This window comes from Passer domesticus, chromosome 4 (assembly GCF_036417665.1).
Source record: "Passer domesticus isolate bPasDom1 chromosome 4, bPasDom1.hap1, whole genome shotgun sequence".
Taxonomy (NCBI): domain Eukaryota; kingdom Metazoa; phylum Chordata; class Aves; order Passeriformes; family Passeridae; genus Passer; species Passer domesticus.
Window position 1 is genome coordinate 60821542 of NC_087477.1, and position 24223 is coordinate 60845764.

The 24223-nt window shown below is 41.5% G+C and overlaps 1 protein-coding gene across 13 annotated transcripts in view; it reads left to right on the forward strand.

The window, feature by feature from the left end:
* APBB2 (amyloid beta precursor protein binding family B member 2) overlaps positions 1-24223 on the forward strand; it is a 162821-nt gene that overhangs the window by 13188 nt on the left and 125410 nt on the right. The window contains exons 1-2 of one of the 13 annotated variants that reach the window (XM_064418309.1): positions 1004-1048; positions 4523-4603. The exons of 10 other annotated variants lie outside the window; for them this stretch is intronic. The gene's annotated coding sequence lies outside the window, so the exon portion shown is untranslated. Of the gene's footprint in view, positions 1-990; positions 1049-4522; positions 4604-18417; positions 18441-24223 lie in introns of those variants that run through there. 2 more of the 13 variants (XM_064418308.1, XM_064418310.1) reach the window with 2 other exon arrangements.

The following is a 24223-nucleotide window of genomic DNA, read 5'->3' on the forward strand; positions in this document are numbered from 1 at the left end:
ACATAGTACTCAGCATTTTGGGGGGGGACACATTTTGGGATTTCTTGTCCCTTGCTTTATCTGGTCTTTCCCTTCCCTGATGTTTTTGATCTCACCTCTTCTTTCTGTAGTTGTACAGTGCTCTTGGTGCTTATAGCTCTGGGAAAGCTATAAGCTTGGAAACAAGATTTTGCTAATTGTCTTTGGAAGTGGCACAAAGAATGACTGGACTGGCTTGCTCAGCCTGGGAAAAGGGAGAAATGCTCTATAGTTCCTGGCTTTGAGCTGCTTGTGGCTATATGGTTTCCCAAACTGTGGTGGCAACTTCCTATTTGGCTGCTCGGAGGTGAGTTCCAAAAGCTTCAGCAGAGTTTGGTGGTTTTTATTGCAGAATCTTTGGCAAGGTCTTCACTGCATACATAATTATAATAACAGTGTGTTAAATACAGAAGGTTTTATAATACAGAAATTAAAATAGTATTTATTAAATACTATCATTAAGATTTGATTCTATATTTAATACAGAAATAAATAGTATTTATTAAATACTATCATTATCTGAATTTATAAAGTTCATAGTTGCGGTTTGTGTGACCTGAAACCCCCCAGTTTTAGGGCTTAGTTCGTATATTAGAGTTGCCTGTCTTAAAAATACCAAAGGACATCTCCTGTCCCTGATGTTTTTAAGTGTCAGTGTAGCATTACAGTGTGTAAGTGATTTGTATCTTTGAACACAGTGCTGGAGAAGGATGGGCAGTCCTAGGAGCAGTGCTAGGATTTCCCTGCTCTCAGTTCTCCCCAGTTCATGGTATGTAAGTTGTGCGTGGATAGATAAAATGTAGGAGAATAGAGACAGTGGTGAAGGTAATCTCACCCCTAAGGAGTTACAGCTGGGCCAATTATCAAGCATTAAGAACAAGCCTGCCCTTAATAGGCCACAGCTGGATCCAGTTAAGAGGGGTATTGTAAAAGAGCAGGTTGGGTGGTAGAGAGGTGAGATGGAGTTTGTTGGCTGTGCAGAGGAGGTGTCAGTGCTGTGAGGAGCTGTCCCTGAGAAATCTCCAAGACGGTATGAAACCTTTGCAACAAGATGGCAACAGCTGTGGGCTGCCATCTCCAGCCCATGAAGACAGGGAATGATGATCCAAGGAGTGTCTCTTCTTGTTCCTTGCAGATCTGCATGGCAAACCAAGGTAGCTCTGTAAGGCTGACAGAGAAGATGTTATAGGAAGAATGAGGGTTGGCTTCTCTAAATACTCTACTGTATTTAAAATCTTTATGGCAGCAATTCAAGATTTTATATATACAGTCAGTGGTGAACCTTTAATATATGTGGTGAGATCTATCCTGTGTTAGACTCTAAGAACAGTGTAGAAAATAAGTTTTTCCTGCCTAATGGAAAGCATTTGCTACCCTTGTTACTGATGGGTAGTATGCTGATTCTGAGTAACCATTGTAATTGGCATGCATAAGATAAGATGGAGGAGAAGTGTTAATTTTGAGTCACTCATGGCCAGGAGTTAAATATGGCATTGTGCATTCTTAATCCTTTAAAAGGTGTTGTTTCCAAAATTCTTAAAAAAACCCTTGGATCTGAATAGCTTGGGTTGACTATGGGTTACTGCTATTAAGTTACAACAGGGATTTTGATGTTCTGAGAAAACATTTTTTACCTGCCAGCGTAATATTTGTTCATTTCTCTTAGCAATGCGTGGTTCCTTTGGCTTTGGCATTTTAGACAGCACTTTAACATCTTCAGTACTTTGATTTTGGCCTACTGGTGCTACTAGAATAAATGTGCTGAACTACTTCCCTCTGATATAAGTGGGCCCCGAATCACGTTTGAAAGCTGTGTCACTTTGTTCATACAAAATCTTTCCTCTCCTTCCCCAAACTGGATGCTGGGTCTTGACACTGGGTCATTGCACAGCAAAGGGTGCAGACACAGCTTCGCTCTTCCTTGAAGTATCTGGCTCTGAATGTGACAGAGGCTGACAGTGTCCAAGCATCAGCCAGGTTGGAGCATGTTTCTGATGTTCTTTCCTGGCAGACAGTGAGACCTTTGTAGTTTCAGGATTGTTTTTCAAATATATGCTTTTAGTCCTGGTGTTTCAGCTGGTACTTAAAAAAATAATTATATATATCCAAAACCCATGAGAAACTACTTCTCTGATGAGGGGGACTGGAGTTTGAATCAAATTGGTGATATTTTGAGGTCAAGATATGCTTCAATTGAACATATTCCCCTAATTCTTGCTATAAAGCATAATTTTTGCTATAGAGCAGCTGCAAAACACAAGGTAAAATTGCCTTAAGCTGAAGATTTGTTGACTTTGCTTTTTTTCCTTTCCTCCCCTTCTAAAACAGTCTGCAGTATGTTGTGGAGTAGCTGTGTTTGGACTCAAAAGTGTTTTGCAATGCTTTAGTGGCAGCAGTGGATTTGATACAGAGCAACATTCTAAAAAAGCATGGCTTTGTATGGAAGGCAGGAGCACAGCAACAGACAATTACCAATGGGTTTTGTACATGATGCAAGGGGAGCAGGGAGGCTGTGGCACAGAGCAGAGGAGCTGGAAGCATATGTGCTGGTTGATATTTCACTCTGCTCTGGTGGGTTGGACCATAAACATCTCTCCCTGTTTCCCTTTTTGTGTTTTGCTCCCTGCCAAGGCAGATGTGAACTTGCAGTGTTATTTGAGGTTTCTCTGTACAGATGTACCTTTTAACTGCAGTTAGGGCAGAGCCCTCCCTCCCTGGTGGGTAACCTGTAGTAGCATTGCTCATGTCCTGTGTGACCACAAATAGAGAGAAAGATTAACAAACACTTTTCTGTTGTAAAACTTTCCCCCAGGTTGAAATGGATAGGAAAGTTCAGTGGGGCTGATTAGTTCTAATTTCCACCCCCTGCCCCCCAAGCAAATAATTAAAGGTTGCTGTTAAATTCACCTCATTCTCTATTAAGGTCATATTAAACTGCCTTACTTAAGTAGTGTTTTTAGTGTTGGTAGAGGAAATCATTATATTGAGAAAAACACTTTATTGTGGAACAGTTTTAAAATTATATGGAAACATAGTATTTAGCAACCAATGAAATTATTTGTATTACAAGACACAAGGAGTTATGAATGTTGTGTATCTGCCATGAAGGTACCTGCCTTCAGTTCCTGCATAACCTCTTCGTGCTTAATCACAAAAGGATCTGTCTACATTGGCAGTGCTGAGGAATTTGACACATGCTCTAAGGTCTAGTTTGTGTAAGGATTCCTACATATTCAAATACTTGGTAATTGTGCTTATGTGTTTTGGGGGAAAAAGTGGAGGGGGAGGTGGCTTGAGTAATGTTGTTCAGTTGGTAGTAAAATAGTTACACATCTATCTTTTCTTACTGAGTCAGATTTGAGATATAGGTGCCCTTAAGGCCTTGCTTTCTGTAGTCCCTCGGGAAATTTCTCCACCTGGATTCTTAGCAGTGATGTTCAAAGTGCCAGCTGCAATCTAGTGTTTGATCATGTAAAAGATAACCAGCCCTGTAGATACATCTACAGGGATCGTGTGACATCCAGGAATTGGCAGGAGGGAAATTCCTCTGGCTGGTTGTTGGTTTACATGCAGGTGAACTCTTCTTTTCTTAGGGATGGTTAAGTGAAGAAAAGACTTAGAATGAGTGCCAGGCTATTTCTCCTTGGAAGACTAGTCAACAGATTAAGAATTTACAAACTGCAGGAATTAGCAGCCTAAGCTGTTACAGGCTTTGACTAGCATGTGCTCAGGAGCATTTTTCCTTTGCCTTGTGAGGACAGCTACATTTTACAGTGGTCATTATGCTCCTGGCAGGGTTTGCAAACACATCCAGTTGCGTTTGGCTCGACTCCTGTTGCTTCAGTGTTTTGTTTTTCCAGAGTGCCTTCAGCTGCTATTCAACACCTTTTATCAATCTGGCCTTAGCACAGCATGGAAACAAGGAAGGCTTCCATGGAAAGTCACTGTCTAGACACTGACTGATGTTACTTCTGTGTTTCATCATTCTCTCCTCCAGCATGGATCTTTTTGGCCACTGAGGTAGGGAAAGCCCACCAGCTCAATGGAGAGGCAGCGTTGAAATTGAGAGGTTTTCTGAGTGATGAGTGATGTTGCTGAGTGATGGATTTAAGTTAGAATGGGGAGACTTTATTAAAATTTAGGTTTTTGTGTGTTCTTGAGTAAAAAGAAGACTTTTTTTCTGAAGTTACCTAATGCCCTGAAATATGTGCAGTTAGAAGTTGGGCCACAGTTGTACAGTACATTTCAGTGAAAACCACAATGTGTTCATGGCTAAGGATACCTTTCATGAACTTCCTGTTCAGCTCTTTAAAACAAATAATATTGTGGTATTCTGTTCCAACTCCTTTCTTATTGTAAAAGCTTTTTTTTTTAATTTTTTTTTGGTGTGCCTTGGAAATGCACTCTTCATTTTAAATGAACTTAAGAATTCATTTAAGAGAGGTTAAAACTAAAGGCTAAAAATTTAATTTATTTTATTTTTCTCTATTCCATTTCTTTCTAGACTCCCTGCACTTCTGAAGATTTGAGGCAGAGAGACAGAGAAGCTGGGGGAGGTTATAAAGTGAAGGTTTGGGGATTAGATGTAAGTACAGCCATCCCATGTGCAGGGATAAAAGAAGGGTGCTGCTGTTAGCTCTTCCAAAAGCTTGTTGTTGAATCCAAAATAAATCTCTTGAAAATCTTCAAAGACTTGAAAACCTTCAGACTAAATGTAGTGTGTAGTTTTAGATTAATGCTCTTTTTCAGGAGCTTCAAGTCCACATCACCGAGCACAGAAGAAAAGAATATGTGGAGAAGTCAAAGGAAGAACAACAGGCATCTCACTGCAGCCAGCTGCTCTCTACCTTGGTGCTATCTCTTCCTATTACAAAAACAGTGTGTGGCATCCTTGGTTGTAAAAGCTGGTTGTGCAGGAGGGTTGCATTCTGCTTGGTGTTTCTAGCTGAGGACACGCGTGTTGGATGATTAAAAGAACAATTTGGGAAAGATGTTGCTTATGTCACTTCAGTGTTATGCAGTGTTGGGGTAGTTGTGGTTGATGTATCTGTGATTTGAGGATGGTAATAGCCTTCTTAACTCGAGTAGAAGTTGTGCAGCTTAGTACTTCAGAGCTTCTTTTTGGCAGTTAAGATAAAAGATGTACACTGTGGTTACTGAAGGAATAGCGATGATAGGAAAGAAGTACTATCAGACACTGTTTCAACAGCTGTGGTTTCTATGATAAAGACAAATCCTTACACATAAAACAAACTGCAGTTTAGTAATTAAGCCTGTTTTGAATATAAATTTATATTTAAATTCTGAGAGCAAGCTTTTGTCTGCCTCCCTGAAGCTGTGTGAAATCCTTTGAGGGAGAAGGGAGGGAGTGCTTAAAAGCCATTTCTGATATTAAATGGCTTCTGAAAAGCTAGGCTCATCAAACCCAGAATTTGAGGTTTGGGAGTTAGTGTTCACAGGGTGGGAAAAAATTTACTGGGGAGAGCTGCTGATTCTGGAGTGCCAGAGGTCAGCTGACCTGGAGTACCTCTGTGCCTGGGCATCACTCCTTGTCCCCATTCCCCTGCAGAAGGAGGGACTGGTGGAGTGCTGGGGGCTGGCTGCTCCCTACAGCCCCTGGCACTGCTGCAGCCCCTCTGTGGAGCTCTGACCAGGGTACTGTGAAGCTGAACAAACTCCAGTGGTAGCCAAGCTTGTAATCAATTAGGCACAAGGTGAAAATAACAAGGAAAAAAAAACAAAAGGTGGTAGTTGAGTGTGAAATAACACCAGGGCTTCATTAAGGGACTTAGGATTGACAGCTGCTCAGCATCTTCATCCCTGTGTGTGCAAGGCGAGCCAAGGCTTCCATCACAAGTGCTTCAAAGGCTAACTTGGTTGTATCCCTACATCTAAACATCCTTTGCACATTTCAGGGTCTCCTCTGCTTCTAAATAATGGTTTCTGTATCTCTACTCTGTCTGGTGCAGATGTTTACTTCACCCTTGCTCTCAAGAGCCTCTAGTCTAAACATTTAGTCTAAACCTGATTTATTCAAGTCCTCTAACTTTGTACTTAAGTGGTATGAACAATTTTATCCAGTGTTCTAAGAAGTTGTGAACTCCTGTCACAGTTTTTTTTTGGAAGAAGATAAATGCGAAGAACATAAATTCAGAAATTCTCCTCCTGCTGTGCTCAGTGTGAGAGGGGACCTCAAAATCTGGAGGGAAAAGCTGTTATGGCAGCAGAAATAATTTTTAATTGAGACTTGCTATTCAGATGTCCCTTTCATGTTTCCTATTTCAATCTTGAAAGAGGTCTGTGTATTATATGATGAAATAAATGACTTTTTAATATGCGTATAACTAGTATCTCCCGAAACTCTGTAATTTAGGCACTTATGTGAATAATAGCACATGATATATAATAGTATGTTGCCTTCAATTTTCCAAACTCTATTAGAAAGGGCAATGATGCACAAATGTATAACTTCGTTAGTTTATATTTAGTACTTTGCAGCCCACTTTATGCAGATATCTTTATTTGTATTGCAGTGCAATTGAATCACTGGCATAATCTTCTGAGCAGTTAGGCTGCCCAATTATGATTGCAGTGAGTCTGCAGAGATTAATGAATACAACAACTTCTCTAGGTTTTGATTTTCTTTCCATTGAACAAAGTGTGCTGGAAGGAACAACTGGGAAAAATAATCTGGTTTTATCTTACTGGGTTAGCATATGGCTTCTGTCTGAATGGAAGCATTGGCTCTTGGCATCTGCAAAAGGCAGCTGCCTCATGGCTGGGGCTTTCCTCTGAGATGCTGGGCTCTGACATCTTCATGTGAGGGTGTCAGTGATTCCAGTTGCATCCACTTTACCTGCAGAGTTGCTGTGTAAGGGTGACTTCACTCCAGTGTAATGGAGAGAGCAAGCTTCCTCACTGTTTCTGGAGAGGACTAACAAGGCTCCTCAGTTGAGTATGTTTGAGCTGGGGTCCTTGAGCACCTTGAGTCCTTGCAGTGGGTGGGATTTCAGGAAAGTCAAAATGTTCTCATTTTAAGTGCTTTTACCTCAATTTTTCCCCACCTTTTTTTTTCTTTTGCTTTCCCACCTTCTAGTGTGCTGCCCATAGTGAAATGTTGTATGCAGTGATGTACAATTTGCCACAGAAGTCACCTGTATTTTCCCATTGGTGTCCTGCTTGTGTTTCCATCACTTTGCTTTTTGCAGAAACACCCTTTCATTATAGCTGAAGCATAGATTTTGTGCTCAGACTGTACATGACCCTTTCCTATCTTTCTTTTGCAAGTGCTTGTTCTTTGTTTCAGACCGTGTAAAGGTCCAGACACCAAAATGACATCCTGAAAATACCAAAAGGCCTCTGGCTACTCTAGAGGAATTGAAATTGAATTCCTATTTTTATCAGGACACCATTAATCATAGGCTTATGTGATGAGCAACTCCACTGTATGTTTGGGTACAGATAGTTGATGGGAACTGGTCTCTTGATACTTGCACTGCTCCCTTCAAGTCTTTATTTTGCTTTGATCTTAAGTGGTCACCTTCAATATTGAGGTGAAGCTCATAGATGTGGACAAGCCATCTTTTTCTACGGGCTATTACCTGAAGTGATTGGTCTTCCAGAGAGTAAAATCTACCACAGCCCAAAGGTGAATGTAGAGCAGAGCAGCAAGCAGTGAAATGTGCTTTTTATGACTGGAGTTGATGAGTTTGAAGGGGAATCAGTGGAGGATTTTCAGTTTTCTTCAGTGATGGCAATCATGTCTTGCAAACAGGCAGACTTGTTAAGTGTTGGTATTTCACTTGTCTGTGGGAACAGGTAGGAAAAAAGGAAGGAAATTACAAGCTACATGTCTGTTAGTATTTTACAGTGATTATCTGTGTATGCAGCTCTGTCATTGGCATGGCATTCCTGTAGCTCCATTACTGAATATTCCATCCCTCACTGGGACTTATCAAAACAGTTTGGTGGATAGTTGGGCAGTAACTGTTGAGCTTTTGCCCGAGTATGGAGAGGCTTTCCTGATGTATGAGGACTTTCTCTCACTCTACTGATATCAATACCATGAGATTATCTGGCTGTTTGGGTACAGATGATGTCTGGGCCTTCAGTAGGGAGAGAGAGTCTTTTGCAGACTAGAATGGGTTACTTTTCCTGGGACCATGTCTTGGGACAAAGGGACTTCTAAAAGGAGACCCTCAGGAGAAGGTAGGATTTGGATGAGGTAGAAGAGGCTACCCACTGGAGGAGCTAACATCCTGGGAAAGCAATGACTTGGACAACACTACAGGTTACCTTCCTAGAATAGAAAGGAAGAATAGAAAGAAAGACGTAACAAATCTTGACGGTTTCCAAGGACCACTTAATTAACTATGAACAGCAAAAAAAATGTAATCACAGTTTGGTTTGCAGAGTGGCAGAAAAAGACATAAAACTTTCTTTTTTCAGCTGGAAAGAAATTCATCTGGACTTGTTTTGAGGGCAGCAGGATAATTTAATCTTAGGGACATTGATTTATCTAAGCTTCAAGCTAGAACATTTTTTTCTCTGAAAAAAATAGATCTTTGCTCATGCTAAATATATGCTTCCTGAGGTGGATGGATTGAAAAAGTCTTCAGCAGCACAGGCAGTACTGAGAAGACCATTAAGAAATGTGTATGTTCCCAGATGCTGAGCATGCAATTTCTGAAACAATTTTAACTTTGCACAATTTATGGAGGGGATGCTGGTGTGTCCATTATGTGTGGAACAAGAGGAGGACGGGAACTCTGTGGCTGGGATAGATGTCTGACAAATCTCCAGATGCACCAAAGTGTCATTGTAGTCAATATTTTAGAACTATGGAAGAGGTAGGTCTAAGATCAGAAAGCATTCAAAGGAAGGCTATTTTTCCTTCTTGAGAGGTAGCCAGCTCTGCAGAAGTTAAGCATTTCTCTGAGTTATCCTAGTGTGCTGTTAATGTGGAGCTGTCCTTCCCACCTGCATGAGGATCAGTGTGCAGGTCCTTATGGTTTTCTGTATAGTTGGCTTTGTGTATCTTGGATCTTTTTGTCTCTTGGCACTGTTTATTTGCGCTCCCTTGTTTTCCCAAACAGATTGGCTTTGTATGGGTGGTAGCCAGGAAAGGCAGAGAAGACATTGTAGGGCAGGTAGAATCATGGAGTCATTGAATGTTTTGAATTGGATTGGAAGGGATCTTCAAAGATCATCTGGTCCAAAAACCCCACTGCTGTAGGTAGGGGGCATCTTAGTTTTTGCTAGACCAGGTTGCTCAAAGCCCTATCCAACCAGACCTTGAACATTCATTTATAGGGATGGGGTATCCACAACTTTTCTGGGCAATCTGTTCCAGTGCCTCATCACCCTCATAATAAAAATATTTTGTTTATGTCCAGTCTAAATCTACCCTTTCTCACTTCAAAATCTGCTCCAGTTTCAGCAGGTACTACTGCTCCCGTGCAGGGCTCCTTTTGTCTGGTACCAGAGCCAGACCCACTGTGGAATGAGCTCTATCTGTGCCAGACACGTAGAGTGGTGCTGTTTGAGACTGGGGGAGGCTGTCAGGGTGGATCAGACCCTCTGTCCCTCTACTTTCAATACCTTGTCCATGAGGTGTCACTGCTATATCTTTCCAGAGGAAAAAAGTAGAAGCATCTCTGGGTTTTGTGTGTATCTCTCCCACTGTTATTTTATCATAGTCTGTAACAGTTAGAAATAGACCTGTACCTTTAAGGTTGTTGATTAATGAATCTTAGTAATAAACGTGGCGTAGATGGAACAATTCTCCTGATCCTCATACCCACATAAAATGTTCCATACTTCACTTCTGTGACTTCCTGCCAGAATTAGTTTTTGTATTTACATACTCACACACTCTTCTGCATATGCAAGCAGAAACTGCCAGGCTTCCTTTTCCAAATGGTTTTCTGTCTTATCGTACTTGGGTGTATTTCAGCAGATTTGGATTGTTCAGGAAGACAGTATACTTTGGGGGTTTTTCCATTCACAGAGCCAGACTTGTTACCTCTTTATGAAAGACAAGTAACCTTGTCTTTTGACGTGACTAGCACAGCAACTTATAAAAAATTAATCCGCACTAGTGTCCTCTAGAAGACCTTAATTAGGCTAACATTACTCTTCATCTCAGTTCTGTTTATGCAAAGCTATGGAATTTGAGGTTCTGCTTTTTAAACCATGGCTGTATCTTGAACCTTTTGCTGAGCTGTTTCAAGTCCCTTTCTATATGTTATAATTAATGGTTTAGTTAAAAATCCTGTGAGGTTTTATAGCTAGCTTAAAAGCTTGCATTTGTGCACATTTGTTAATACTCAGATCAGTTGATGTTTTATTTCTTGTCCATTCATGTCACTTATTTCTCTCTGCAGACTCCTCATGGTCATGTCAGATACTGCTTTGCATCAGAAACTGTCATTTTCTGAGGTTCCTACCTTTTATCTCTCTCTGCTGCAGCCTTCCTTTCAGCTCATTGCATTGTGAGATACTTCAAAAGACAAGGGTGTGGGAGAGAGGATGCTACTCTTTGCTCTTCTGCACACTGAACTCTTATACTGACCCTTGCAATTGGTCTCCCAGCCAGAGTTTGGTGTGTGTGCATCTCACCACCTGCCCATCATCTGGTTGTCTTGGCAAACCCATGCTGCCTGGGGAGGTGTGTGTGGCAGTCCTTGCTTTCTCCTTGGCTGGGTGGGCAATGCAAAATGTACTTCATTTAAAATGCATCGGGGACTACTGACTGACAGACCCGCTCTCAGACAGCGGTGTGCCTGTTGTGGTTGGCCATGTTACTTGGGAGAAGTTCAGGTGTGGCAGTTACTAGTGGTATCCACAGAGCAGTCCAGTACGAGTTCTTTTTGCATTGAATTAATTTTGTAAAACACATCCACATTGGTACTACCATGCGTGGTGCACTAGTTCAAAGAAGGAAGGGCAGTTCAGGTGGATAAGGTAGTCTCGCCTTGATAACTACAGCTATTTAAGAATTAGGAAGAAAAAAAATATTTTGGCTGAAATTATTTGAAGTGTTGTCGTCTTTGGCCAGTAAATGTCAGTTGCTTTGGAGGCATTAAGAACTTGGATGTTGTCCAGCTGTTCTTGTTCTTTTCCCCCTCATTATTTAGCTTTATGCCAAGAAACAGGTCATGTCTAATGACTCAAGCATGAGAACTCTATTTTCTTTTATGTTTTTTTAGTCCACATTTTATGTACACATGTACATCCTGTTAACTTTTAAATAGGAACTGTTTGGAATTAAAGCTAAGTAGTAGTGATGAAACTCTGTGCTTGATTCCATGGTGTAAAAACTTAAGAGTAGTTCATATTTGTGGAGAGGTGGTCCCATGTGCAGTGAGATGAATAGGAAGCTGGCTGATGCTCTTGGTTGCTCTGAACTGTGTGAGGAGGGGGCCCAGCCCAGGTTTCCAGCTGACTTTCACTACCTCCCATCCAAAATTGATTGTTATGAATTAACTATCTCTAAGTACATGACTGGAAAAGTGTAAGATTTGAAATACAGCTTTCCAAGTATTTCTGTGTAGTAGCCAAAACTTTTCAGGGGCATTAAAGGAATAGTTCAGTATTAATTTTTAGTGGCCCACAGTGTCTTATTTTAACTCAAAATGCGTAGTCCGTGTCTTGAGGAAATAAGGCTGTATCACTTTATTAAATAAAACATCACACCAGAGGCCATGTATGTGGTGAGCTTGATGGTGGTTAGAGTTCAATTTGATAACAACACCCATTCATGTGCTGCTTTGATTTGGCTGCACATGAACTTTAGTTTTCAGAGATTCATATCTGTTCTCTATTCAAATGTTAAAAGAAATGTTAAGGTAGTTTCCAGCAATAAAACTAAACTGACCAGCTTTCCTGTGAAACTTCCAGAACTTCCGGCTTCTGTTCTGGATTAAAATATATGGTGTTAAAAAAATGCCCTTTCTTCTGTCATTTCCACAGCTGATTTTAGCCAGAATGTAAAAGCAAGGAAACATTGTAACAGTAACAAATTAACACTTAAAAATCATCATGATAACTTTGATTTCTGATGAAAATGGAGTCAGAGCTTCAGGTTTCTGGTTTTGCTTTTATGAAAAAAGGTGCCTTTATGCCTGCCTGTACTTTACATATTAAGATCTTGGTGCATAGATAGACAGAGGAAAACATGAGTGTAGGAAAAAACAAGCAGCCTAATAAAGACGAGTTTCCTCTCAAAATTACACAGTTTGAGGAACAATTGGAAGATTGGACCTGATCCTAGAGTATATGTTAGTTTGAGGTAGTGTGTGAATGCTGTCTTGGTGTTCCTCATGCAAGCGTAACTCCTGACATCAAAATGTGTTTTCAAATTGTGTTTGAGTGTTAGTCAATAATTCTGTACACATAGGTCAGATATTTTCCAGCTCTTAATTGGTTTCTGTGTCTAGTGTGCTGATGGTACCCATTATCATAAAATCATTTAGGTTGGGAGAGGACCCCAAGATCATCCAATCCAGCTGTTAACTTAGCACTGTCAAGTCCACCACCAAACCCTATTTCTAAGGACCACATCTACATGTCCTTTAAGTGCCTCCAGGGACAGTGGTTCCATCAGTTCCCTGGGCAGCCTGTTCTAATGCTCAACAGCCCTTTCAGTGAAGACATTTTTCCTAATAACCAATATAAACCTGCTTGGCACAACTTGAGGCTGTTCCCTCATGTCAAATGACTTGTTACCTGGTTGCACCCCCAGCTGCAACCTTCTTTCAACCTTGGCTATTTTGTAGAGAGTGAAAAAGCCCCCGTGACCCTCCTCTTCTCCACATTAAACAAGCACACCTCCCTCAACCACTCCATGTAAGACATGCTCCAGACTCTGCTAGTTTTTCTGCTCATCTGGACATGTTCCACCATCTCATTCAGTCTTTCCTGTAATGAAGGGCCCAAAACTGAGCACAGGACTGGAATTGCGGCCTCACCAGTGCTGAGGACAAGACAATGACTGCCCTGTTTCTAATGTTTTTGGTGTGTTCCTAGCCACTCTGTTTCTGATACAAGCCAGGATGCCATTGGCCGCCTTGGCCACCGGGGCACATGCTGGCTCGTGTTCAGCTGGCTGATGACCAGCACCCCCAGGGCCTCTTCCACCGGGCTGCGTTCCAGCCGCTCTGCCCCCAGCCTGTTCTGCTGCAGGGGCTTGTTGTGACCCAGGTGCTGGACCCAGCATTTGGCCTTGTTGAATCTTGTCCAGCTGGCACTGGGCCATTGATCCAGCCTGTCCAGATCCTTCTGTGAAAGCCTTTGTGTCCTCCAGTAGATCAATATGCCCACCCAACTTGTGTTGTAGGCAGACTGTCTGCAAATGCACTTCATCTGCTTGCCCAGGTCATTGACAAAGATATTAAACAGAGCTGGGCTCTGGGTGCCACCACTTGTGACTGGCTGTCAGCTGGATGTAACTCATCAACACTCCCTGGGGCTGACCATCCAGCCAGCTTTCTACCTGAAGAAAGTGCACCCATCCAAGCAGTGATCAGCCACTTTCTCTAGGAGAATGCTGTGGAAAATTGTAACAAAGGCTCTACTAAAGTCCACACAGACAACATGCACTTCCAGCATCCCTCCAAACACACAGTTTATAATCTCATGGTATGTTTCTACCAAATTGTAGCCAGCATGCAGCAAAAGAATGGGAAGGTAAGAAAATGAAACCTAAGTCAGTGAAGGAATAAGAAAAGGGTTAAAACAGTGACATGGTCATTAGTATTTGATATGTAAACGAGTATAATTCCTCAAGTAGGTTTTAGTTATTGAGTTTAAAGCTTGGAAGCAAGCTGATGGTGGTGTTTATGGCAAGATACAAATGCAATAATGCAGGCCAATTTGCTGTCTTGTTCAGCCAAGCGTTGTTGGAATTTTTCTTTTAGTTAGTAGTATCGTGTCCCCCTCACCTTCTGCACTTGGTTGTTGTAGAAGGATTATCTGCATTGCACATAAATGTGCTGTGGCTGTGGAGGAGATCTGAGCTGGTTTCATGCCATTTGGCTCAGGACCAGAAGCAATGTGCCTGAGCTTGGGCAGCAGCGTGCAGCCTTGGCAGTTTGGGCTGGTGCCATCTCAGGGATGGATCTCTGTGCTTTAGAGACGGCATTGCTGATGTTCTAGTGTACTCATGTGCACTTGTATTACTCTTGGTTTTACATCTGCAACACTGTATTTAAAAGAAAAGGCTTTACAGATTAAAGAAAAATAGTCATCACTTGCAACACCAGTCACCCGTCCAGGCAGTTTGTCCTTTGCATCTTTACTTTGTAATGTGAGTAAGTTATATCTAAACAACAACACTTGCACTCTACTATATTTTTTTTTATAGCACTATATCTGAAGGTCTTTAAGCCTTACTGTTTTATAAATTGGCTTCAGGTTTCTATGGGGAAAATAATGCTGATATATTAATCAAATTTAAGGGATTAAGATGACGAGGAAGTTAAATGCTGGGAATAATGTGTTTGAATTGCAGGAACACAAACGGTGTTGTATGAAAGATGTTAGGAAACAATCTGTTCTCTGTTAGAGTTTTAGAGATCTTCAGTGAAAAAGAGGACCTTTGTGTTTTTACATACCCTGAGGAATGCACTCTGGTAGGTGGGGTACCTCTGCTTTTAACAGCCTAATCAGTGCATAATCAACACCACCCCATAGGCTGCTTTCTTAGTGAAAGGACTGTGCTTGTGTGGTATGCATTTCTGGCTAGATTCAAGTAGGGGTTTTTGGAGGCCTTTTGCATTTTTTGTGGTAACCCTCTGAACAAAATATTTGGAGAACACACCCCTATGGTGTTCCTAGGTCTTCTCATTTGTCAATGATCTGTTTGAAATCTGTGTTTAGAAGAAAAGTACTTGAATATCTTTCCAAAGTGCACCTTTGACTTCGATGCTCTGCATATTTAATAAAGAAAATACTACTGCAGTGTGGTCTTATGGTGCTGTTTGACAGCATAAACTGGTAGTTTTGGCGATGATGCCTTTGTAGGGAAACTTCAAGTGTTAGACTGCAGTGTTTGTGGCATGGGTTGCTGTGCAGTCAAACTTTTATATTGGAAGCAGCTGGATGTGTTTGTGATTTCTGCAGAAAGTAAGCAGTCTGCTCTCTGGGCAAGTTTTCTTGATTAACTGTCAGACTCTTACCTTTCCAAAAGCCAGCTCTTATCTGATGATAGAAAATAATGCCTGACTGTTCAGGTTTGTGCTGAGAAAAAAGGAAGGAAAGCTCCCTGTTCCCTTTTGTGCCTTGGGGTGGCCAGGCACCTCAGGCTTGTGCAGTGTGCTGGGCATCTCCTCAGCTCTGTGTGCTTGCCTGCTGTTGCTGCATTTCCCAACTAGCTCTTGCCTAGCAATGGGTATATATTCCTTTCTAGCTAGCTTACAGTTCTGCAGGCACGCTGACAGAATTATTTCAAAAAAGTGGAATAGTTGTGCTTTAAAGATACTTCAGACTATGGAAGAATCTAAAATTCTGCAATGCTAATATATTAACTGTAGCAGCTTTATGGTGCCTACCATGGACTTCTGATTTTTTAGAATTAAAAATTCTGCTTTTTTCTTAGAAGTCAGCACAAATAGAGAGGAATATTTCTGCCATCTGATTTCCCTTTCCTTGGGAAACTCTGTGAACGGTTTTGTATGACGTTAAAATCCAAACACTGGAGAGCAATGCAGCAAAAATTCCTTATGAAAACCTGTGTTCGTGTTGGGTGTTGTGTTTCTTGTTGTGGGCATATTTGAGGGTGTTGACAGGGGTTTTTGTCTTAGCCTGGATTTTCTGTGGTTATTTTAATTTCACTTTCTTCTGTCTTTCTATTTTGCTTATTTAATTACAAAGGCCATTTAATATCTGGGTCAGCCAAACTGTGTAGGTGTGCTTCCTTTTCATTGTAGCTGGATACTAGAGATATTTTTCCAGGAAGGTTTTGTGCCCTTTATTCTGTAGCACTCAGCTGCACAGGGATTTTCAGTGTGTTTTTGCATCCTAAGCAACTGGTTATCAGTGACATATGAACTCCACATTAAGAGGAGTATTGAGTGGTTCACATATCAAGTTGTTTGATTATTTGGTTAAACAGAAGGAACATGAGCTTGATCAAAACAAATTAAAAAGCTAGATAAAATATGCTGCAAATGGAAGAGAAGAGAGTTGTTTTAAATTACTTAGTTCTTTTAGAAACATTTAGAGCAAAAGCTATCCAAAGTCCTGCCTCTTTATTCCCTTGCACTTCAGAGCATTTTGCTCTGTACTGGCTGCATTCCTTCAGTAGCAGCCCCTGTGGATTGCAGTGCTACCTGCCAGCATGGCAGAACCTCAGGGTGGCCAGGATGACAGCTGGGCCACTCCAATTTTTCTGGTTTTGTTTGGGTTTTGTTTTGTGTTCAATGCATGTTGTTTTCTCTTATGGTGATCTCTTTGTTTCTGTGCTTCCTATCTGTGGAGAAAAAGTGTATACATTTGTGGGGGTTTTTTTCCTCCATCACCTTTGGTGTTCAAAAGCAAGTGCCCTTGTATAGGAGTAGCACTGCAGTACTGTGAGTAGCAGGAGGCTGGCTTGTAATTGAAAGAGCCAAAAGGGACTGGGTTTTCCCCCCACTCTACACATCATGTGTATGTATGATGGTGAAGTGATAAAGACACTTTACTGACATGCATGTCTTTCAGTTAGTGGAGGAAACTGTGATGGTGAAGTCTGGAGCAGGGGCTGAAAGCAGGGACATTCTGTCCAGACTCTTGTGTTGCTGTGGCAGTGACCTTGCTCCTGCTGGGATGTTGGAGGCCAGCAGCCTTCTACAGCTGGGTTAAGCTTAACATGTGCTCTACTTGGACAGAGCAAGACAGTGTTAACATGGCTGGACCTCCCAGTGTACCAGAGCTCAAGTGTGCTGTTTTGGGTAGGTCACACAGAGGGTGATTTGCCTTATCTGTTAGTGGGAAGGATGCTCTGGAGGATTCCTGTCATTCTTGTGATGGATATTGTTCTGTATTTTCACAAAACAAAGCATTGATGTTTATAGCAAAAAACAAAGGTGTGAGATCCCACAGTGCAGTCCAAACTACTCTTGATTCTTGTCCTTGGGACTGTTCTTGCTGAGGTAGGTTATCAGTGCCTAGAAGCAGCTGTTTCTTTCACTGTGTGGTGGCTGCTGGTGGCTTGTGTGTTTTGGATCAAAGTATAAGTAGGCATATGGGTGTATGTATATATATATAATATTCCTTTCTTTTTGAAAAAAAGCTTCCAGGTGCCTCTTTTAGTTCCTGATCTACCTGCTACTCCTGCTCTTTCTGAGCTCCAGCAGGGACAGTCTAGGTCTAGTCATCAAACATGGGATGAATAGAGATGGTCCTGTCATGGTGTGTTTTGTGAGGATGCAGTAGCAAAGGCCAGGGAGTCAGGCTGGGAATCACCCAGTAAGTACAAAAAACTTTTGCAGTGTGCTTTGCAGAAAACAATTAGATACTTCAGCATAGCTCATACTAAGAAGTTTCTAAGGAAAGATTTTCTTTGAAGGGTATTTTTTAGGAGGCTTGGTGTGGAGGTGCAGAGATGAACATGCTGCAGTTTTTGTTGGCAAGGAGCCTGCCTCCGGCTGACATCTCTTGGTAGGCACTTGTAAATTCTTCCTTTTCAAACTGGTTAGTTGCATTAGATGGGACCATGAGGGAGATGAAGTACTCAGTTTTCCTTCAGTGATGTTGAAATTATTTGGAATTTTTAGATCAAGGGAGGGATATAAGCCACAGGTAGAAAATTTATTCCTGTTCTACTGTATCTAACAAGCTCTTGTTTTCCAAATTTATTACCCTGTGTAATGTTATGCTTTACTAGTCTGGAATAATTTTAGTGAAACTGAGTGCTCATTCACTGGCTTCTGCATCCCAGTGAAACTTGGGGCATTGAAAGTGCTTTCTGTTCCACAGAACTTCTGTTCTCTTTGATTTTTGACTATTGCCTACTGTTGCTTTTCCACGCTCTTGCCATTAAGTGGTATGTTAAAACAGGATGGCTTTGTTTGTGCTCAGACACCACCGTTTTGGGGAGTGGGGGAGGCTGGTGAGAGGGATCAAGTGGCTGGTGCTTACAGGCTCCTGGGGGAACCAGGCAAAATGGTGCCCATTCACGGGGCTCTAGTAGTAAAGTGTACCTTCCCCAGTGCTTCCATGCTCTTTCATTTTGGTTCTGCAAGTTGCTCTAGCTGCAAGGAGTGCCTGGCTCTCAGTGCTTTAGGATATTTTAGGTATTGGAGTGCCTCTGCCATCTTCTCGGCACTTTCCAGGCAGCAATGAGGGCATGGAGGTCCTGTGCTGGGGCTGCTGACCGCGTCCTGCTGGTCCCATGGCAAGCGCTGCTGAACACACACTGACCCCGCTGATCAGCACTGCTGGTAGGTGTCTTTTGTCTTGTGCTCTTTGGCAAAAGGTGGCTTTTGAGGCTGAGTGGTCCTCACTGGTGACTCTAGGTAGGTGCAGACTGATTGCCTGGGCTGTCATCTGCTGCTGCCTGGCCATCTGTCTGCTTCTGGGTGGTGGGAAGGGAACGTGGTCGTGGAGGGCTCCTGCTGTGCTGTGTTCAGCAATTGCTCTCCTCTAGGCAGTTTTGGGCTGTCTCATCACTAAACCCTCTGCTCTTGCCAGAATGCTGTAGTTCTCAAAGCCTTGTGCAGTTTCACTTGGGAATTGTGGATGTATAATAAAACTCACAGGAGATGGGGACAGGATTTCCTCTTTCCTTGATAAAAATAGCTTTTGTCTAGGGAAAAATCATGATTCCCAAAAAGTGAACTGAAAGCACTGGGCAAAAATGGGCTTACTGGGGAACACTTGCTCTAGACTTGCTCATGAGCTTTCAGAAGGTATGGTACCATCTTTGACAACCAAAATGCTTGGAAGAGAGTGGCCAGATTTGGAATGTGGGAGAGGAATATTCTGTAAAAATCATTTGACATTGCCAGTGGATTAATTTGTCTGACGTTTTGGAAATTAGTCTTGGATATTTGGAGCTAAAGGCTAACTGACTAATGTCTGGGGCTGGCATCCTCTTCAGAAATCAAGACTTACAAAGGGAACGAAATGAATACCTGAGAATACATACAATTCTGATGTTAAAATGGACATACCTCGTATTTTGGGAGAGAGGTAAATTTTTTCCTGCTTTGCAGTTCCCCCTCAAAAGAAACAAATAACAATAATTTTGAGTTCTGATTATTTACAAAACATAGCAATTATGTTCTTCTTCCTGATGTTTTATTATCCCAGAATGTAAGTAGGAGGACTTGATGGGAAAAGCCATAACCAGGCAGTGTGGGTGCAGGAGCTGGTGCTCCTCATGCTGGCCCTGTAGTGTTTGCAGCAAGCACAATTTGCTGTTGGACCAGCCTGGCCACAGTCTGTTCTGGAGGTGTAGGGTGAGTGGGCTGCAGCACACTGTCTGACCCTCTTTTCAAATTAAATTGGTGTGGTTTAATAATGAACATGTTTCCTCCTGTGTTAACAGTATGGTACCCCTGCAGCAGGTAATGGTTCTCACAATGTATGTGTGTGTGGTGCCTGATTCCTTAAGTGACAGAGGGAGAACAAACTTGCCCATTTCCTCTTCAGTGGTTGCATTTTGACAGATAAAATGTAACCGCAGAAATCCCATTGTGACAAGTTTTGCCTGGTGGGTGATGCATACCAGACTGGTTTTGTTACAAAATTACTTTAAAAAGGATAACTTGAATTAATGATTTGTTTGTTGCTACATTAGAGAACTCCAGCAGAAGTTAAGTGTTAAAGACTCGGCTCTATTTGAGTCCATAAGATGTTTGCTTATTGCTTTTTCCTTCTTGAAAAAAGGTTGTAGTTCTTCTGCTAGTTTGGACTATGGGGAATGAAAAAAATTCAAAATATGAACTGCAGTCCTCTTACTTACTGGTTACCATAGAAATCTAAATAAAGAATGCTCTGCAAATAGTATAAATATACACTTTGACAGCTCTTACTTTCTTAAAAAGACATGCCATTGTTCAGATTTCTGTAGTGACTGATCAGTAAGGGCCACTGCATACATTCTGAATAAGATTGCTGTATAAGTGCTGTATTCATACTATTTGCAAAGTATCCTCAGTATCAGAAAACTTTTCTGTTACTGATTTTTGATATCAGTAACAGATTTTTTTTGTTGTTGAGACTGGCTGTGGTAAATGAGACTAGAAATGCTCTGCATTCATAGTGAGAGCTACAAAATGCTTAAGATTTTATGAATTATGAATGAGTCACCTACAGAACTGTTCCTGTTATTCCAGCAAGAAATGCAACCCGGTGACATGCAGAGCAGCCACCTTAAAGCTACAGATTTTTAATGGGAAGTTAGTGTTGATTTCTTGAATTTTTATTTTTTTCCCCCCTTTCTCACCACTCCTGCTTCTCACCTGGCCCTAGCAGCTGTAGTGGGATTAGGTGGTTGGCATTTCTGTCTGGATGTGTGCTGAGGCTTTTGCAGGACTTGGATTTGTGGCATTTGTCCAGAACAGATGGATACTGTTTTAATGAATGGGATGAGGCTCCATGAGAGCAGGGTTTGGAGGTCTGCTCTTCTTCCTCAGTGACTGTCATTATTTGGTGCCATTGGTGCTTGTCAGTTGCTGTCCTTCAGCTCTGTGCTCTGCATGCTGCAGAAATGACCATGGAAGGTGCTTTGCCTTTGTGCCACTCTAATCTGAGCAGTGTGCCTAGCTTGAGGTGCCTCCATAGGGAAATCACATCACTTCTTATGGAGGACTGGTGTCTGAATGTACCTCTGAAAGTGAGGAGGAGCAATGCAGGCAGCGTTTACCATGGCTGAGACCATTTCCTTTTGAGGTCAAAAGTATCTGGGGGACATATTTATTATTTAATAGGCTTTTTTTGATGTTTCAAGTATTTTTTCTTGATGTCCTGCCAAAAAATAAATAGTTATTTCAGTAGTAATTTTACAAAACCTTTGTGATAAGAAGCTGACCTGAACTCCAAGTGATTTTTTTTTTTTTGATGGATCTGCAATTTTGCTCTTTTTATGTGTGTGTATGTCCCACTTTCTAAAAATCATACTCAGCAATTCTAGTGGTTCTTGGCTGTGTTTTTAGATGCTTGCAAAAACAGTAGATGGTAGAATTTTAGCTAAGCAATTCTTTCCTTAGATTTGTGCGAATATGGCATTGCATTTATTTTCCTGTACTAACTCATCAAAATTGAAGGGAGTTCTCACTAATATTATAAAGAAAAGTTGAATTTACATACAACTCTAGTGTTGTGTTGTACCTAAGTTACCCAAGCAATTATAATTTAGTGCACAAATACAATATGTAGCTTGAAATACACTTAATTGTGTTGGAAACTATTTCAGCTGCAAACCAATAGTATGCTTTTTTGATTTCTGGTTTATATATGGTGTTGGACAACTCGTAGCTATTATCTCTGCTGTGTTCTCCTTTTTCAAAGGAGCAAAGATTCACAGAGCAGTACATAATTGCTAGACTAAGGTTGGAAAATAAAGAGAAAAATCTAAAAGTCCCCAGTTTCTGGCAGGGAAGGTCAGTGTGATACTGGGCAGTACCCACAAGCCATGTCCAAGTACACAGGATGTGCTTTAACAGGGTGTTGAATGGGGAGGTGGAGTTATGCGGCTTTCAGAGAAACAATACTGCTTATTTCTGTATTTGTTTATTTTTTAATTGCCACAGCATGGAGTGTAAAGTGAAATCACCCAGCTTTGCAGCCTTGCAGCTGTATGTAATCCATTCAGTTTGGAGCACTTCTGAAAAAGAGCTTCAGCTGTTTGGGTGCACTGGGAGAAGAGTTCTTATAAATAGAAGAGCATCCTTTTAGTCAAATGGATCTGAGTAAAATGAAAATAAAAATGAAATTAAAATTAATATTACAGCCAAGCCAGTGAGTTACTGCTGGAAGAGGCAATCTTCATTCTTTAAGTTTGTTTTGTGGGTTTTTTTTCCCCCACAGGTTGTGTGATGTGGCCCTGCCCTCTTGTTTCAGCCAGTGCTGTGGCTTGATTTTATATATCGCCAAGTGTGAGTTAAATACAGTGCCTGGATTCATCCTACTCCCTTTGGTGGCTGCTTGGAAGGGTGCCAGACCAGACACAGGAAGATCAGGAGGTGTGAGAGAAAAAGTTGCCCGAGCTTCCCATGGTCTGGGAGGCTCAGGGTGGGCTGAGTGGGAGCCCTGCTGAGCAGGAGCAGTCTGGAAATCTAAACTAAAGCATTTCTAATGAAAGGGGAGAAGGACCTGCTTGTTGCAGAGAAGCAAAACTTGTTTTTTCATAGGGCACAGTGATGTTGGATTTTTGGTGCCTTGGGTTACATTTTTTCAGAGACATTAAGAGTTTACTGCAATAGGGAAGAGTTCTATCTTGCTAGCTGGAATTACCCAAATTGAAGACAGGCATGAAATGCAGTAGTGGGTATTCATCTCCAATCAGCTTCATAGAAGGTAAAAATGCAGCTTTCTACTCTTGAATCCATAATATCTTGCTGTGCATATCACCAGTGCTGTTGTTTGTGATCTGTGCCTCAGTCAGATATTGCTTGTTTTATGCCTGTGTTGTGGGTGTGAATTCCCAGAGGTGTTAGTCCTCTGGGCTTCCTTTCAGGGGTGGTGAGGAAGCAGCTGATCCCTGCAGCATGCTCTCAAGAGACAGTGCTGTGAGAAATTGCCTCTAACAGAACCTCCAGCAGCAAAGTGCTTACTGAGCCTATTTTACTCACCCTGTTTGTGTTCTCTGACCAAGTAAATATATACTAATTATCCTGTTGTGATTACATGGTGCAATTTCCTTGTTTGTTATGTGTACTGCGAGCTTAAGGACCTTTGACACTAGATTGGTCTTGAGTTTTGCAGACATCAGACATCTGTCAGAAAAGAACATGCTGCAAAGCATGAATGGACCTTGAGGAATAAATGTTTGTAATCCTTCCCCAGCATAAGCATCAGCAGTGTAAAGCTCCTGTGCAGTGGAGGACTGCTGCAGATGGTGTGTGGGTTAAACCAGTCACCACACTGACAGATATCTGATGGCTGGGCCTGGAAGTGGGATACTGCAACAGCAGCAGCATCTCCAGAGAAAACAAGATGTGCATGAGCTCAGGTCTTTGCTTTCTCCATGAAAGATTTATCCTTTCACAGAACTTTGTATCAGTGTTAGATGCTTTTGAAAAACCTGTACAAATAGATAGTTGTTTAACTATAACAAGCCTGTTGATTGTTATTTAGGAGGTGTTGTCGTGTAAGGAGTGGGTTATTCCTGCAGAACACCAAGCCACTTCTCCTGTATCTGCTGCTAAGGGCAAAGTGTGATTCATGACACCTTAACTATTCATCAGTCTTGAGCTGCTTTTTCTGTTTCTTCATCCAAACCAAGAAGTTGACTTAGCAAACTAGGCAAACATGTAGCAAACTGCATGTTTGCTCACAACTCAACCAGTGTAATGATATGAGTGGAGATTAAACCTGTCCTGTTTTGAGGCATCTTGCTGAGGGAAGTTGCTCCTTTGGATTTTTGTGTTGCGCGCTAGTGACCCGGTGCAGCAGTTACATGTATTTTGTAAGTTGTTCAGACTCACAGCTGCATTCCACCAAACAGAGCAACTAAAAGGGTTGCTTTAGAAGAAATGCGCTCAGGTCAGGGGCCTGAGTATAGACCTTTGGGTTTTCTGTGAGTTAAGACTAATCCTAATATTAACTTTGAGCTTCACTCAAATGGAGGTATTTATTACTTGCTTATTCTTATCCCTTGGAAAGTTGAAGTTATAAAATAGATTTGTTCTTTTATTAGCTAGCATAAATTGCTGCTTCGTTTATCATGTAAAACAAGCAATCTTTATATAGGTGCTTTTTTGTTTGTTTTGTTGTAAAGGGCCTGAAATGAAGGAAACCATAATAGCACAAAATAACAGTGTAGCCAAGGTTTACTGGTCATAGTGTCTACTTGTATATTATCTTTTGTCAGTGGCTCTTGCAGTGACTTTTAGCAAGCCTCTACTGTCTTGGAAATTAGGAGTTAAGAATATTAGAAGATGCTAAATTGCAGCAGTAGGTGACAGTAGCTTCTTCACTCAATTTGTCTGCCTAGTGTGGGGAAGTTTGGCTGAATTCCTGGAGATCTGTCTTATCTTGCAGAGGCTGTGTCTAATGG